Source organism: Oncorhynchus masou, chromosome 14, assembly GCF_036934945.1.
Source record: "Oncorhynchus masou masou isolate Uvic2021 chromosome 14, UVic_Omas_1.1, whole genome shotgun sequence".
In the NCBI taxonomy this organism is placed as follows: domain Eukaryota; kingdom Metazoa; phylum Chordata; class Actinopteri; order Salmoniformes; family Salmonidae; genus Oncorhynchus; species Oncorhynchus masou.
The window spans coordinates 26,655,561-26,670,389 of NC_088225.1; the positions used below are offsets into that span (position 1 = coordinate 26,655,561).

Here is a 14,829-nt window from a genome sequence, read left to right on the forward strand (position 1 = left end):
CCAGCTGACAGGTCCTGGTGTAAAGTGAGTTTGGCGTTTCCCACTGTGATGGTGTTGATTTTCGCCGCCTGTAGGACTCGTTCCTTGTCGGTGAATCTCAGGAAACGTATGGTGATTGGGCGCGATGGTTGTCTGGCTGCTGGAGGGAGCCTCATTGCCCGGTGAGCTCTCTTTAGGCCTGTCGGTGGACAGGTGGAGCCACTCGGGAAGTTTGTCTTGCAGGTAGCCGATCAGTGGCATGTTTCCCTCTTCTTTTTCGGCCCAGATTTAATAGAACACAATTATTCATTTGCCCCCTGTTTTCCAGATCCTCTGTTTTCTCTTCCAGATGCTCTATTTTATTTTTAGCATATGCTATTGTTTCCATGGCATCTGTCAATAAGTTTTGCATGGATAGGATTCGCCCCTCTGCCTCGTCCAGGCGCCCCACATTTATCTTGTTGTTGATGTCAGGCAAAGCATTTTCTAGGATTGAGCTGAGAGTTAATGGCATCTAATTTATTGTTGAGTTTTGTACGTTGGGATCTGAACTCAGAAAGGATGTCTTTCGACAGAGTGTGAGGTTGGCATTCGTTGTGCCTCGGGGGGGAGCGGGTCCTCTTGCTCCTGGCTAATGGCGCTGGCTTTTTCTGAAGCTCGCTTCTTCTTGGAGGCTTTTTCCGCCGCTAATGCTCGAGTCCGGGTAAAAATGTCACCTGTAGTGTCGCCTTTTGTAGCCGCCATTACTTTTTTACTAAAGCTAAAGGAGTTTAAACTTGAAGTGGAGGTAAGATTAGGAATTGGAATCTACTTGTGCGGAGCTCTTAGTTCACACGGCCATCTCGTTCAAGGGTCACGTGATCCCCCTGGATGACACTTTTTGAATGACTGCTGGCTGCAGCCTGGAACTGGTGTATAGAGGATGACTGGATGACCCATTGTGTTCAGTTTGGATGCTCTCCTAGAGGGGAGGAGGGTGAGGGTGGCTGGGGAAGGAAGGTGGGGAGAGTTAGATTGGTCATGGTGTGTGTGTATGTTGTGTGTTTACATGTCATGTGTAAGGGAGAAAGATAGGGAAATATTCCTGATTACCATCTAACTGTCCATGTCTCTTCTGCCCTCTCCTACAGTGTGCTGTTTTGTGGTCCACAAAAGGTGCCATGAGTTTGTCACCTTCTCTTGCCCTGGAGCCGACAAAGGCCCCGACACAGATGTGAGTCCCTGCACTCTTTCTCTCTCTCTCTCTCTCTCTCTCTCTCTCTGCTCTGCTCCTTCTCTCTCGCTGCTCTCTCTCTCTCTCTCTCTCTCTCTCTCTCTCACTCTTTCACTCTCTCTCTCTCTCTCTCTCTCTGCTCTCTCTGCTCTTTCTCTCTCGCTGCTCTCTCTCTCTCTCTCTCTCTCTCTCTCTCTCTCTGCTCTCTCTGCTCTTTCTCTCTCGCTGCTCTCTCTCTTCACTCTCTCTCAGTGCTCTCTCTCTCTCTCTCTCTCTCTCTCTCTCTCCCTCTCTCTCTCTCTCTCTCTCTCTCTCTGTCTCTGTCTCTCAATTCAATTCAAGGGCATTATTGGCATGGGAAACATATGTTAACATTGCCAGAGCAAGTGAAGTAGGTAATAAACAAAAGTGAAATAAACAGCAAAAATGAACAGTAAACATTACACATACAGAAGTTCCAAAAGAATAAAGACATTTCAAATGTCATATTATGTCTATATACAGTGTTGTAACAATGTGCAAGTAGTGAAAGTACAAAAGGGAAAATAAATAAACATAAATATGGCTTGTATTTACAATGGTGTTTGTTCTTCACTGGTTGACCTTTTCTTGTGGCAACAGGTCACAAATCTTGCTGCTCTTTTCTGCTCTGCATGCATTATTTGGTGCTTTACTTTGGACACTTAGGATACTTTTGCAGAATTCTGCATGCAGAGTCTCAATTTGCTATTTGTCCCATTTTATGAATTCTTGGTTGGGGAGTGGACCCCAGACCTCACAACCATAACGGGCAATGGGTTCTATAACTGATTCAAGTATTTTTAGCCAGATCCTAATTGGTATGTCGAATTGTGTTGAATGTAAAATCTCTCTCTCCTCTCTCTCTCTGTTTCTCTCTCTCTCTCTGTCTGTCTCGTTCTCTCTTTCGCTCTCTCCCAAACACAAACACACCTTACACTTTGTAAATAAGGAGGAGTCAATTTTAGCTGTCTCATTAGCAAATGTCTCAAACTGACACAACACACACACTGACTTTGATCTTCCCAGCATCTCTCTGCAAATGCTGTATGACAAATGGCTTTGAAAACTGTCTCAAAATAACTGTGTGTGTAATGTATGAACAGCATTGTTTGTCCTGTTTGTTTTAATGAGGAGGGCCAATGTGTGAGCCAAACACAGGCCCTCCCCATCGTCCCTACACACACACACAGACACACACTCAATCACAAAACACACACATACATCCCCTTTCAGAGCCTGTTAGGGCACAGTGCTTCTTGATGGAGGGCAGCTCTGTTAAGGATGTGTGTGACCCTGTACACACTCAGTCAGTTCCCCTGTCCCTCTCTACTTCCCCCAGGCCTGTGTGTGTCCTTGGTTAGATAAGTGGCTCTGGTTTGTGGAAGGCAAGCATACCCGCAGCTCTGTGTTCTGCCTGCCTGCGTGGCTGTGGCTGTGGCTGTGGCTGTGGCTGTGGCTGTGGCTGTGGCTGTGGCTGTGGCTGTGGCTGTGTGTGTGTGTGTGTGTGTGTGTGTGTGTGTGTGTGTGTGTGTGTGTGTGTGTGTGTGTGTGTGTGTGTGTGTGTGTGTGTGTGTGTGTGTGTGTGTGTGTGTGTGTGTGTGTGTGTGTGTGTGTGTGTGTGTGTGTGTGTGTGTGTTTACGCTGTGACCATGATGATTAGGATGATGATGTTTGTTTAGGGCGTGTTACTGTGGCCTGGCATGCCAGCCGGAATAAACACAAACACAGATCCACTTAGAACACACACACACACACTCAGAGCAGTATAGTCTGCTTCAGGGTTTCCCAACTGTCAGCTCAAAGCATTCCCACCCATAATAGAGAGATATACACTATGTGATCGTATACAAATGTAAGCAAGGTTTGAAATTATTATGTTTTAGTCCAATATTATATCTGATTGGGCTTCTTGCGGTCAATTTGCAGTCTACAAATTCTTTGTAATTATGTTCGCTGAAGAAGAAATCGGCCCGTGGCTGAATCTAGTTGACGGTCCCTGGCCTACTGTATGTGAACATCCCCTACACAAGCACCCCTCTGTCCCATTTGTGCAGTGCTGCTTGTCTACACTTTGATCAGTCATGTACAAACACAAACACACACAGCCAGCCAATTAGAAGTGAGTGTTTGGGCTATCAGAAATAGGACTGGGACAATTACCGTATAATCATGTAACTGAGGATTATGGATGAAGAAATCAAATAACCATCACAACCGTTTTAAAATGTTTGTTTTGCTGTTGGTTTTTGTGGAAGGCATGCTAACGAGACTGTTCCCTCCTTAGCAGACACACACACACACACATTAACACACACACACACACATTAACACACACAGTTTGTGCAAGCAAGCACACACAAACACACACCCTGTTCCATCACGTGTAAATGGTTCAGACATAAACACTGCTAATATGATTTGAGTGTGTGGATAATGACTTTTGATAACTACTGTTTACTTAATGAGTTGAACATTTTGTCTACTTGAACAACTTAGATTTGATGTTGTATTTTACACACAAACACACACACACACACACACACACACACACACACACACACACACACACACACACACACACACACACACACATAGACACACATAGGCACACATACACACACACACACACACACACACACACACACACATACACACACACACACACGCACGCACACACACACGCACACACACACACACACACACACACACACACACACACACACACACACACACACACACACACACACACACACACACACACACTGGACCCCTTTTGCTGCTGGCTGTGAGTGTTCCCTCCTGTCAAGCCTGTTTAGGCCTGCCTGTTTCCTGCTGGCTCTGTGTACCCAGTCCAGCCTCTACCCAGTCACTGGGCTCTGTTTAAACAGAACAAGGGACTTAGTGTTGCACAGGTGACAGCCCTGTCTGAATACTAAAATAGTGCAAGGTGGTTGCTACTGGTGCTCATCACTTCTCAGACTGGTTTCCATCCTTCTTCATTAATTCCTCTCCTCCTCTATTTCCTCTCCTCCTCTATTTCTTCTCCTTCTCTATTTCCTCATCTTCACTGATCTAGAAGGACCAAGATAGAGGCTTGATACAGATGAAAGCAACATGGTGGTGATGAAGGAACAGTAACATGGTGGAGGTGAAGAAACAGTAATATGGTGGAGGTGAAGGAACAGTAACATGATGGAGGTGAAGGAACAGTAACATGGTGGAGGGGAAGGAACAGTAACATGGTGGAGGAACAGTAACATGGTGAAGGTGAAAGAACAGTAACATGGTGGAGGTGAAGGAACAGTAACATGGTGGAGGAACAGTAATATAGTGGAGGAACAGTAACCCGGTAGAGGTGAAGGAACAGTAACATGATGGAGGAACAGTAATATAGTGGAGGAACAGTAACCCGGTAGAGGTGAAGGAACAGTTACATGATGGAGGAACAGTAACATGGTGGAGGTGAAGGAACAGTAACATGATGGAGGAACAGTAATATGATGGAGGAACAGTAATATGATGGAGGTGAAGGAACAGTCACATGGTGGTGGTGGAGGAACAGTAACATGATGGAGGTGAATTTGACCTTTATTTAACTAGGCAAGTCAGTTAAGAACAAATTCTTATTTACAATGACGGCCTAGGAACAGTGGGTTAACTGCCTGTTCAGGGGCAGAACGACAGATTTGTACCTTGTCAGCTCGGGGGTTTGAACTTGCAACCTTCCGGTTACTAGTCCACCGCTCTAACCACTAGGCTACCCTGCCGTCCCATGAACAGTAATATGGTGGATGTGAAGGAACAGTAACATGATGGATGGAGGTGAATGAACAGTAAAATGGTGGAGGTGAAGGAACAGTAACATGGTGGAGGAACGGTAACATGATGGAAGTGAAGGAACAGTAACATGATGGAGGTGAAGGAACAGTAACATGATGGAGGTGAAGGAACAGTAACATGGTGGAGGAACAGTAACATGATGGAGGTGAAGGAACAGTAACATGGTGGTGGTGAAGGAACAGTAACATGGTGGTGGTGAAGGAACAGTAACATGGTGGAGGAACAGTAACATGGTGGAGGTGAAGGAACAGTAACATGGTGGAGGAACAGTAACATGGTGAAGGAACAGTAACATGGTGGAGGTCAAGGAACAGTAACATGGTGGCGGTCAATGAACAGTAACATGATGGAGGTGAAGGAACAGTAAGAGGGTGGAGGTGAAGGAACAGTAACATAATGGAGGTGAAGGAACAGTAACATGATGGAGGTGAAGGAACAGTAACATGATGGAGTTGAAGGAACAGTAACATGGTGGAGGAACAGTAACATGATGGAGGAGCAATAACATGGTGGAGGTGAATGAACAGTAACATGGTGGATGTGAAGAAACAGTAACATGATGGAGGTGAATGAACAGTAACATGGTGGAGGTGAAGGAACAGTAACATGGTGGAGGAACAGTAACATGATGGAGGTGAAGGAACAGTAACATGATTGAGGTGAAGGAACAGTAACATGATGGAGGTGAAGGAAAGTAACATGGTGGAGGAACAGTAACATGGTGGAGGTGAAGGAACAGTAATACGATGAAGGTGAAGGAACAGTAACATGATGGAGGTGAAGGAACATTAACATGATGGAGGAACAGTAACATGATGGAGGTGAAGGAACAGTAACATGATGGAGGTGAAGGAACAGTAACATGGTGAAGGTGAAGGAACAGTAACATGATGGAGGTGAAGGAACAGTAACATGGTGGAGGTGAATGAACAGTAACATGATGGAGGTGAATGAACAGTAACACGATGGAGGTGAATGAACAGTAACATGATGGAGGTGAAGGAACAGTAACACGATGGAGGTGAAGGAACAGTAACATGGTGGAGGTGAAGGAACATTAACATGATGGAGGTGAAGGAACAGTAACATGGTGAAGCAACTGTAACATGGTGAAGAAATAGTAACATGTGAAGGAAGGAACAGTAACATGATGGAGGTGAAGGAACAGTAACATGGTGGAGGTGAAGGAACAGTAACATGGAGGTGAAGGAACAGTAACATGATGGAGGTGAAGGAACAGTAACATGGTGGAGGTGAAGGAACAGTAACATGATGGAGGTGAAGGAACAGTAACATGGTGGAGGAACAGTAACATAATGGAGGTGAAGGAACAGTAACATGATGGAGGTGAAGGAACAGTAACATGGTGGAGGTGAAGGAACAGTAACACAATGGAGGTCAAGGAACAGTAACATGATGGAGGTGAATGAACAGTAACATGATGGAGGAACAGTAACATGATGGAGTTGAAGGAACAGTAACACGATGGAGGTGAAGGAACATTAACATGATGGAGGTGAAGGAACAGTACCATGATGGAGGTGAAGGAACATTAACATGATGGAGGAACAGTAACATGACGGAGGTGAAGGAACAGTAACATGGTGAAGCAACTGTAACATTGTGAAGAAATAGTAACATGGTGAAGGTGAAGGAACAGTAACATGATGGAGGTGAAGGAACAGTAACATGGTGGAGGTGAAGGAACAGTAACTTGATGGAGGTGAAGGAACAGTAACATGATGGAGGTGAAGGAACAGTAACATGGTGGAGGTGTAGGAATAGTAACCTGATGGAGGTGAAGGAACAGTAACATGGTGGAGGAACAGTAACATAATGGAGGTGAAGGAACAGTAACATGATGGAGGTGAAGGAACAGTAACATGGTGGAGGTGAAGGAACAGTAACATGATGGAGGTGAAGGAACAGTAACATGATGGAGGTGAATGAACAGTAACATGATGGAGGAACAGTAACATGATGGAGTTGAAGGAACAGTAACACGATGGAGGTGAAGGAACATTAACATGATGGAGGTGAAGGAACAGTAACATGATGGAGGTGAAGGAACATTAACATGATGGAGGAACAGTAACATGATGGAGGTGAAGGAACAGTAACATGGTGAAGATGAAGGAACAGTAACATAATGAAGGTGAAGGAACAGTAACATGGTGGAGGTGAATGAACTGTAACATGATGGAGGTGAAGGAACAGTAACACGATGGAGGTGAATGAACAGTAACATGATGGAGGAACAGTAACACACTGGAGGTGAAGGAACATTAACATGATGGAGGTGAAGGAACAGTAACATGGTGGAGGTGACGGAACAGTAACATGATGGAGGTGAAGGAACAGTAACACGATGGAGGTGAATGAACAGTAACATGATGGAGGAACAGTAACATGATGGAGGTGAAGGAACAGTAACATGGTGAAGGTGAAGGAACAGTAACATGATGGAGGTGAATGAACAGTAACATGGTGGATGTGAAGAAACAGTAACATGATGGAGGTGAATGAACAGTAACATGGTGGAGGTGAAGGAACAGCAACATGGTGGAGGAACAGTAACATGATGGAGGTGAAGGAACAGTGGCATGATTGAGGTGAAGGAACAGTAACATGATGGAGGTGAAGGAAAGTAACATGGTGGAGGAACAGTAACATGATGGAGGTGAAGGAACAGTAACATGGTGGAGGTGAAGGAACAGTAACATGGTGGAGGTGAAGGAACAGTAACACGATGGAGGTGAAAAACAGTAACATGATGGAGGAACAGTAACATGATGGAGGTGAAGGAACAGTAACACGATGGAGGTGAAGGAACAGTAACATGATGGAGGTGATGGAACATTAACATGATGGAGTAACAGTAACATGGTGAAGGTGAAGGAACAGTAACATGATGGAGGTGAAGGAACAGTAACATGGTGGAGGTGAATGAACAGTAACATGATGGAGGTGAAGGAACAGTAACACGATGGAAGTGAATGAACAGTAACATGACTGAGGAACAGTAACATGATGGAGGTGAAGGAACAGTAACACCATGGAGGTGAAGGAACATTAACATGATGGAGGTGAAGGAACAGTAACATGGTGGAGGTGAAGGAACAGTAACATGATGGAGGTGAATGAACAGTAACATGGTGAAGGAACTGTAACATGGTGAAGAAATAGTAACATTGTGAAGGTGAAGGAACAGTAACATGATGGAGGTGAAGGAACAGTATCATGGTGGAGGTGAAGGAACAGTAACATGATGGAGGTGAAGGAACAGTAACATGATGGAGGTGAAGGAACAGTAACATGATGGAGGAACAGTAACATGATGGAGGTGAAGGAACAGTAACATGGTGAAGGTGAAGGAACAGTAACATGATGGAGGTAAATGAACAGTAACATGGTGGATGTGAAGAAACAGTAACATGATGGAGGAATGAACAGTAACATGGTGGAGGTGAAGGAACAGTGGTGGAAACATAACATGATGGAGGTGAAGGAACAGTAACATGATTGAGGTGAAGGAACAGTAACATGATGGAGGTGAAGGAAAGTAACATGGAGGTGGAGGAACAGTAACATGATGGTGGTGAAGGAACAGTAACATGGTGAGGTGAAGGAACAGTAACATGGTGGAGGTGAAGGAACAGTAACATGATGGAGGTGAAAAACAGTAACATGATGGAGGAACAGTAACATGATGGAGGTGAAGGAACAGTAACATGGAGGTGAAGGAACAGTAACATGATGGAGGTGAAACATTAACATGATGGAGTAACAGTAACATGGTGAAGGTGAAGGAACAGTAACATGATGGAGGTGAAGGAACAGTAACATGATGGAGGTGAACATGGTGAATGAACAGTAACATGATGGAGGTGAAGGAACAGTAACACGATGGAGTGAATGAACAGTAACATGACTGAGGAACAGTAACATGATGGAGGTGAAGGAACAGTAACACCATGGAGGTGAAGGAACATTAACATGATGGAGGTGAAGGAACAGTAACATGGTGGAGGTGAAGGAACAGTAACATGATGGAGGTGAAGGAACAGTAACATGGTGAAGGAACTGTAACATGGTGAAGAAATAGTAACATGTGAAGGTGAAGGAACAGTAACATGATGGAGGTGAAGGAACAGTATCATGGTGGAGGTGAAGGAACAGTAACATGATGGAGGTGAAGGAACAGTAACATGATGGAGGTGAAGGAACAGTAACATGGTGAAGGTGAAGGAACAGTAACCTGATGGAGGTGAAGGAACAGTAACATGGTGGAGGTGAAGGAACAGTAACATGGTGGAGGTGAAGGAACAGTAACATGGTGAAGGAACGTAACATGGTGAAGGTGAAGGAACAGTAACATAATGGAGGTCAAGGAACAGTAACATGATGGAGGTGAATGAACATTAACACAATGGAGGTGAAGGAACAGTAACACGATGGAGGTGAAGGAACATTAACATGATGGAGGTGAAGGAACAGTAACATGATGGAGGTGAAGGAACAGTAACATGATGGAGGTGAAGGAACAGTAACATGATGGAGGAACAGTAACATGATGGAGGTGAAGGAACAGTAACATGGTGAAGGTGAAGGAACAGTAACATGATGGAGGTGAATGAACAGTAACATGGTGGATGTGAAGAAACAGTAACATGATGGAGGTGAATGAACAGTAACATGGTGGAGGTGAAGGAACAGCAACATGGTGGAGGAACAGTGACATGATGGAGGAACAGTAACATGGTGGAGGTGAAGGAACAGTAACATGGTGAAGGTGAAGGAACAGTAACATGATGGAGGTGAATGAACAGTAACATGGTGGATGTGAAGAAACAGTAACATGATGGAGGTGAATGAACAGTAACATGGTGGAGGTGAAGGAACAGCACCATGGTGGAGGAACAGTAACACGATGGAGGTGAAGGAACAGTGGCATGATGAGGTGAAGGAACAGTAACATGATGGAGGTGAAGGAAAGTAACATGGTGGAGGAACAGTAACATGATGGTGGTGAAGGAACAGTAACATGGTGGAGGTGAAGGAACAGTAACATGGTGGAGGTGAAGGAACAGTAACTCGATGGAGGTGAAAAACAGTAACATGATGGAGGAACAGTAACATGATGGAGGTGAAGGAACAGTAACATGATGGAGGTGAAGGAACAGTAACATGATGGAGGTGATGGAACATTAACATGATGGAGTAACAGTAACATGGTGAAGGTGAAGGAACAGTAACATGATGGAGGTGAAGGAACAGTAACATGGTGGAGGTTGAATGAACAGTAACATGGTGGAGCAACAGTAACATGATGGAGGTTAAGGAACAGTGGCATGATTGAGGTGAAGGAACAGTAACATGATGGAGGTGAAGGAAAGTAACATGGTGGAGGAACAGTAACATGATGGTGGTGAAGGAACAGTAACATGGTGGAGGTGAAGGAACAGTAACATGGTGGAGGTGAAGGAACAGTAACACGATGGAGGTGAAAAACAGTAACATGATGGAGGAACAGTAACATGATGGAGGTGAAGGAACAGTAACACGATGGAGGTGAAGGAACAGTAACATGATGGAGGTGATGGAACATTAACATGATGGAGTAACAGTAACATGGTGAAGATGAAGGAACAGTAACATGATGAAGGTGAAGGAACAGTAACATGGTGGAGGTGAATGAACAGTAACATGATGGAGGTGAAGGAACAGTAACACGATGGAAGTGAATGAACAGTAACATGACTGAGGAACAGTAACATGATGGAGGTGAAGGAACAGTAACACCATGGAGGTGAAGGAACATTAACATGATGGAGGTGAAGGAACAGTAACATGGTGGAGGTGAAGGAACAGTAACATGATGGAGGTGAAGGAAGAGTAACATGGTGAAGGAACTGTAACATGGTGAAGAAATAGTAACATTGTGAAGGTGAAGGAACAGTACATTTACATTTACATTTAAGTCATTTAGCAGACGCTCTTATCCAGAGCGACTTACAAATTGGTGAATTCACCTTCTGACATCCAGTGGGACAGCCACTTTACAATAGTGCATCTAAATCATTAAGGGGGAGGGGGGGTGAGAAGGATTACTTATCCTATCCTAGGTATTCCTTGAAGAGGTGGGGTTTCAGGTGTCTCCGGAAGGTGGTGATTGACTCCGCTGTCCTGGCGTCGTGAGGGAGTTTGTTCCACCATTGGGGGGCCAGAGCAGCAAACAGTTTTGACTGGGCTGAGCGGGAACTGTACTTCCTCAGTGGTAGGGAGGCGAGCAGGCCAGAGGTGGATGAACGCAGTGCCCTTGTTTGGGTGTAGGGCCTGATCAGAGCCTGGAGGTACTGCGGTGCCGTTCCCCTCACAGCTCCGTAGGCAAGCACCATGGTCTTGTAGCGGATGCGAGCTTCAACTGGAAGCCAGTGGAGAGAGCGGAGGAGCGGGGTGACGTGAGAGAACTTGGGAAGGTTGAACACCAGACGGGCTGCGGCGTTCTGGATGAGTTGTAGGGGTTTGATGGCACAGGCAGGGAGCCCAGCCAACAGCGAGTTGCAGTAATCCAGACGGGAGATGACAAGTGCCTGGATTAGGACCTGCGCCGCTTCCTGTGTGAGGCAGGGGCGTACTCTGCGGATGTTGTAGAGCATGAACCTACAGGAACGGGCCACCGCCTTGATGTTAGTTGAGAACGACAGGGTGTTGTCCAGGATCACGCCAAGGTTCTTAGTGCTCTGGGAGGAGGAAACAATGGAGTTGTCAACCGTGATGGCGAGGTCATGGAACGGGCAGTCCTTCCCCGGGAGGAAGAGCAGCTCCGTCTTGCCGAGGTTCAGCTTGAGGTGGTGATCCGTCATCCACACTGATATGTCTGCCAGACATGCGGAAATGCGATTCGCCACCTGGTCATCAGAAGGGGGAAAGGAGAAGATTAATTGTGTGTCGTCTGCATAGCAATGATAGGAGAGACCATGTGAGGTTATGACAGAGCCAAGTGACTTGGTGTATAGCGAGAATAGGAGAAGGCCTAGAACAGAGCCCTGGGGGACACCAGTGGTGAGAGCGCGTGGCGAGGAGACAGATTCTCGCCACGCCACCTGGTAGGAGCGACCTGTCAGGTAGGACGCAATCCAAGCGTGGGCCGCGCCGGAGATGCCCAACTCGGAGAGGGTGGAGAGGAGGATCTGATGGTTCACAGTGTCGAAGGCAGCCGATAGGTCTAGAAGGATGAGAGCAGAGGAGAGAGAGTTAGCTTTAGCAGTGCGGAGCGCCTCCGTGATACAGAGAAGAGCAGTCTCAGTTGAATGACTAGTCTTGAAACCTGACTGATTTGGATCAAGAAGGTCATTCTGAGAGAGATAGCGGGAGAGCTGGCCAAGGACGGCACGTTCAAGAGTTTTGGAGAGAAAAGAAAGAAGGGATACTGGTCTGTAGTTGTTGACATCGGAGGGATCGAGTGTAGGTTTTTTCAGAAGGGGTGCAACTCTCGCTCTCTTGAAGACGGAAGGGACATAGCCAGCGGTCAGGGATGAGTTGATGAGCGAGGTGAGGTAAGGGAGAAGGTCTCCGGAAATGGTCTGGAGAAGAGAGGAGGGGATAGGGTCAAGTGGGCAGGTTGTTGGGCGGCCGGCCGTCACAAGAAGCGAGATTTCATCTGGAGAGAGAGGGGAGAAAGAGGTCAGAGCACAGGGTAGGGCAGTGTGAGCAGAACCAGCGGTGTCGTTTGACTTAGCAAACGAGGATCGGATGTCGTCGACCTTCTTTTCAAAATGGTTGACGAAGTCATCTGCAGAGAGGGAGGAGGGGGGAGGGGGAGGAGGATTCAGGAGGGAGGAGAAGGTGGCAAAGAGCTTCCTAGGGTTAGAGGCAGATGCTTGGAATTTAGAGTGGAAGAAAGTGGCTTTAGCAGCAGAGACAGAGGAGGAAAATGTAGAGAGGAGGGAGTGAAAGGATGCCAGGTCCGCAGGGAGGCGAGTTTTCCTCCATTTCCGCTCGGCTGCCCGGAGCACTGTTCTGTGAGCTCGCAGTGAGTCGTCGAGCCACGGAGCGGGAGGGGAGGACCGAGCCGGCCTGGAGGATAGGGGACATAGAGAGTCAAAGGATGCAGAAAGGGAAGAGAGGAGGGTTGAGGAGGCAGAATCAGGAGATAGGTTGGAGAAGGTATGAGCAGAGGGAAGAGATGATAGGATGGAAGAGGAGAGAGTAGCGGGGGAGAGAGAGCGAAGGTTGGGACGGCGCGATACCATCCGAGTAGGGGCAGTGTGGGAAGTGTTGGATGAGAGCGAGAGGGAAAAGGATACAAGGTAGTGGTCGGAGACTTGGAGGGGAGTTGCAATGAGGTTAGTGGAAGAACAGCATCTAGTAAAGATGAGGTCGAGCGTATTGCCTGCCTTGTGAGTAGGGGGGAAGGTGAGAGGGTGAGGTCAAAGAGGAGAGGAGTGGAAAGAAGGAGGCAGAGAGGAATGAGTCAAAGGTAGACGTGGGGAGGTTAAAGTCGCCCAGGACTGTGAGAGGTGAGCCGTCCTCAGGAAAGGAGCTTATCAAGGCATCAAGCTCATTGATGAACTCTCCGAGGGAACCTGGAGGGCGATAAATGATAAGGATGTTAAGCTTGAAAGGGCTGGTAACTGTGACAGCATGGAATTCAAAGGAGGCGATAGACAGATGGGTAAGGGGAGAAAGAGAGAATGACCACTTGGGAGAGATGAGGATCCCGGTGCCACCACCCCGCTGACCAGAAGCTCTCGGGTGTGCGAGAACACGTGGGCGGACGAAGAGAGAGCAGTAGGAGTAGCAGTGTTGTCTGTGGTGATCCATGTTTCCGTCAGTGCCAAGAAGTCGAGGGACTGGAGGGAGGCATAGGCTGAGATGAGCTCTGCCTTGTTGTCCGCAGATCGGCAGTTCCAGAGGCTACCGGAGACCTGGAACTCCACGTGGGTCGTGCGCGCTGGGACCACCAGACTAGGGTGGCCGCGGCCACGCGGTGTGGAGCGTTTGTATGGTCTGTGCAGAGAGGAGAGAACAGGGATAGATAGACACATAGTTAACAGGCTACAGAAGAGGCTACGCTAATGCAAAGGAGATTGGAATGACAAGTGGACTACACTTATCGAATGTTCAGAACGTTAAGCTTACGTAGCAAGAATTTATTGACTAAAATGATTGAAATGATACAGTACTGCTGGAGTAGGCTAGCTGGCAGTGGCTACGTTGTTGACACTACACTAATCAAGTCGTTCCGTCGAGTGTAATAGTTTCTACAGTGCTGCTATTCGGGGGCTAGCTGGCTAGCTAGCAGTGTTGATTACGTAACGTTACGTTAAAAGAACGACAATAGCTGGCTAGCTAACCTAGAAAATCGCTCCAGACTACACAATTGTCTTAGATACAAAGACGGCTAAGTAGCTAGCTAGCTACGATCAAACAAATCAAACCGTTGTACTGTAATGAAGTGAAATGAAAATGTGATACTACCTGTGGAGCGAGGCGGAATGTTGACCGGGTTGTTGAAGTTCAATTCGGAAGACGTTGGCTAGCTGTTGGCTAGCTAGCTAGCAGTAACTCCTACGTTAAGGACGACAAATAGCTGGCTAGCTAACCTCGGTAAATTAAGATAATCACTCTAAGTCTACACACTCTAAGCTACACAATTACCTTGGATACGAAGACAGCAAAGACAACTATGTAGCTAGCTAACACTACACTAATCGAGTCATTGAGTGTAATAGTAACATGATGGAGGTGAAGGAACAGTATCATGGTGGAGG

At 46.6% G+C, this 14,829-nt stretch overlaps 1 protein-coding gene across 1 annotated transcript in view; it reads left to right on the forward strand.

Moving 5' to 3' along the window:
* Positions 1-1,113: 1,113 nt before the first annotated feature.
* Positions 1,114-14,829, forward strand: part of LOC135554645 (protein kinase C alpha type-like) — a 179,333-nt gene continuing 165,617 nt past the window's right edge. The window contains exon 1 of the mRNA XM_064987052.1: positions 1,114-1,192. The gene's annotated coding sequence lies outside the window, so the exon portion shown is untranslated. The remainder of the gene's footprint in view (positions 1,193-14,829) is intronic.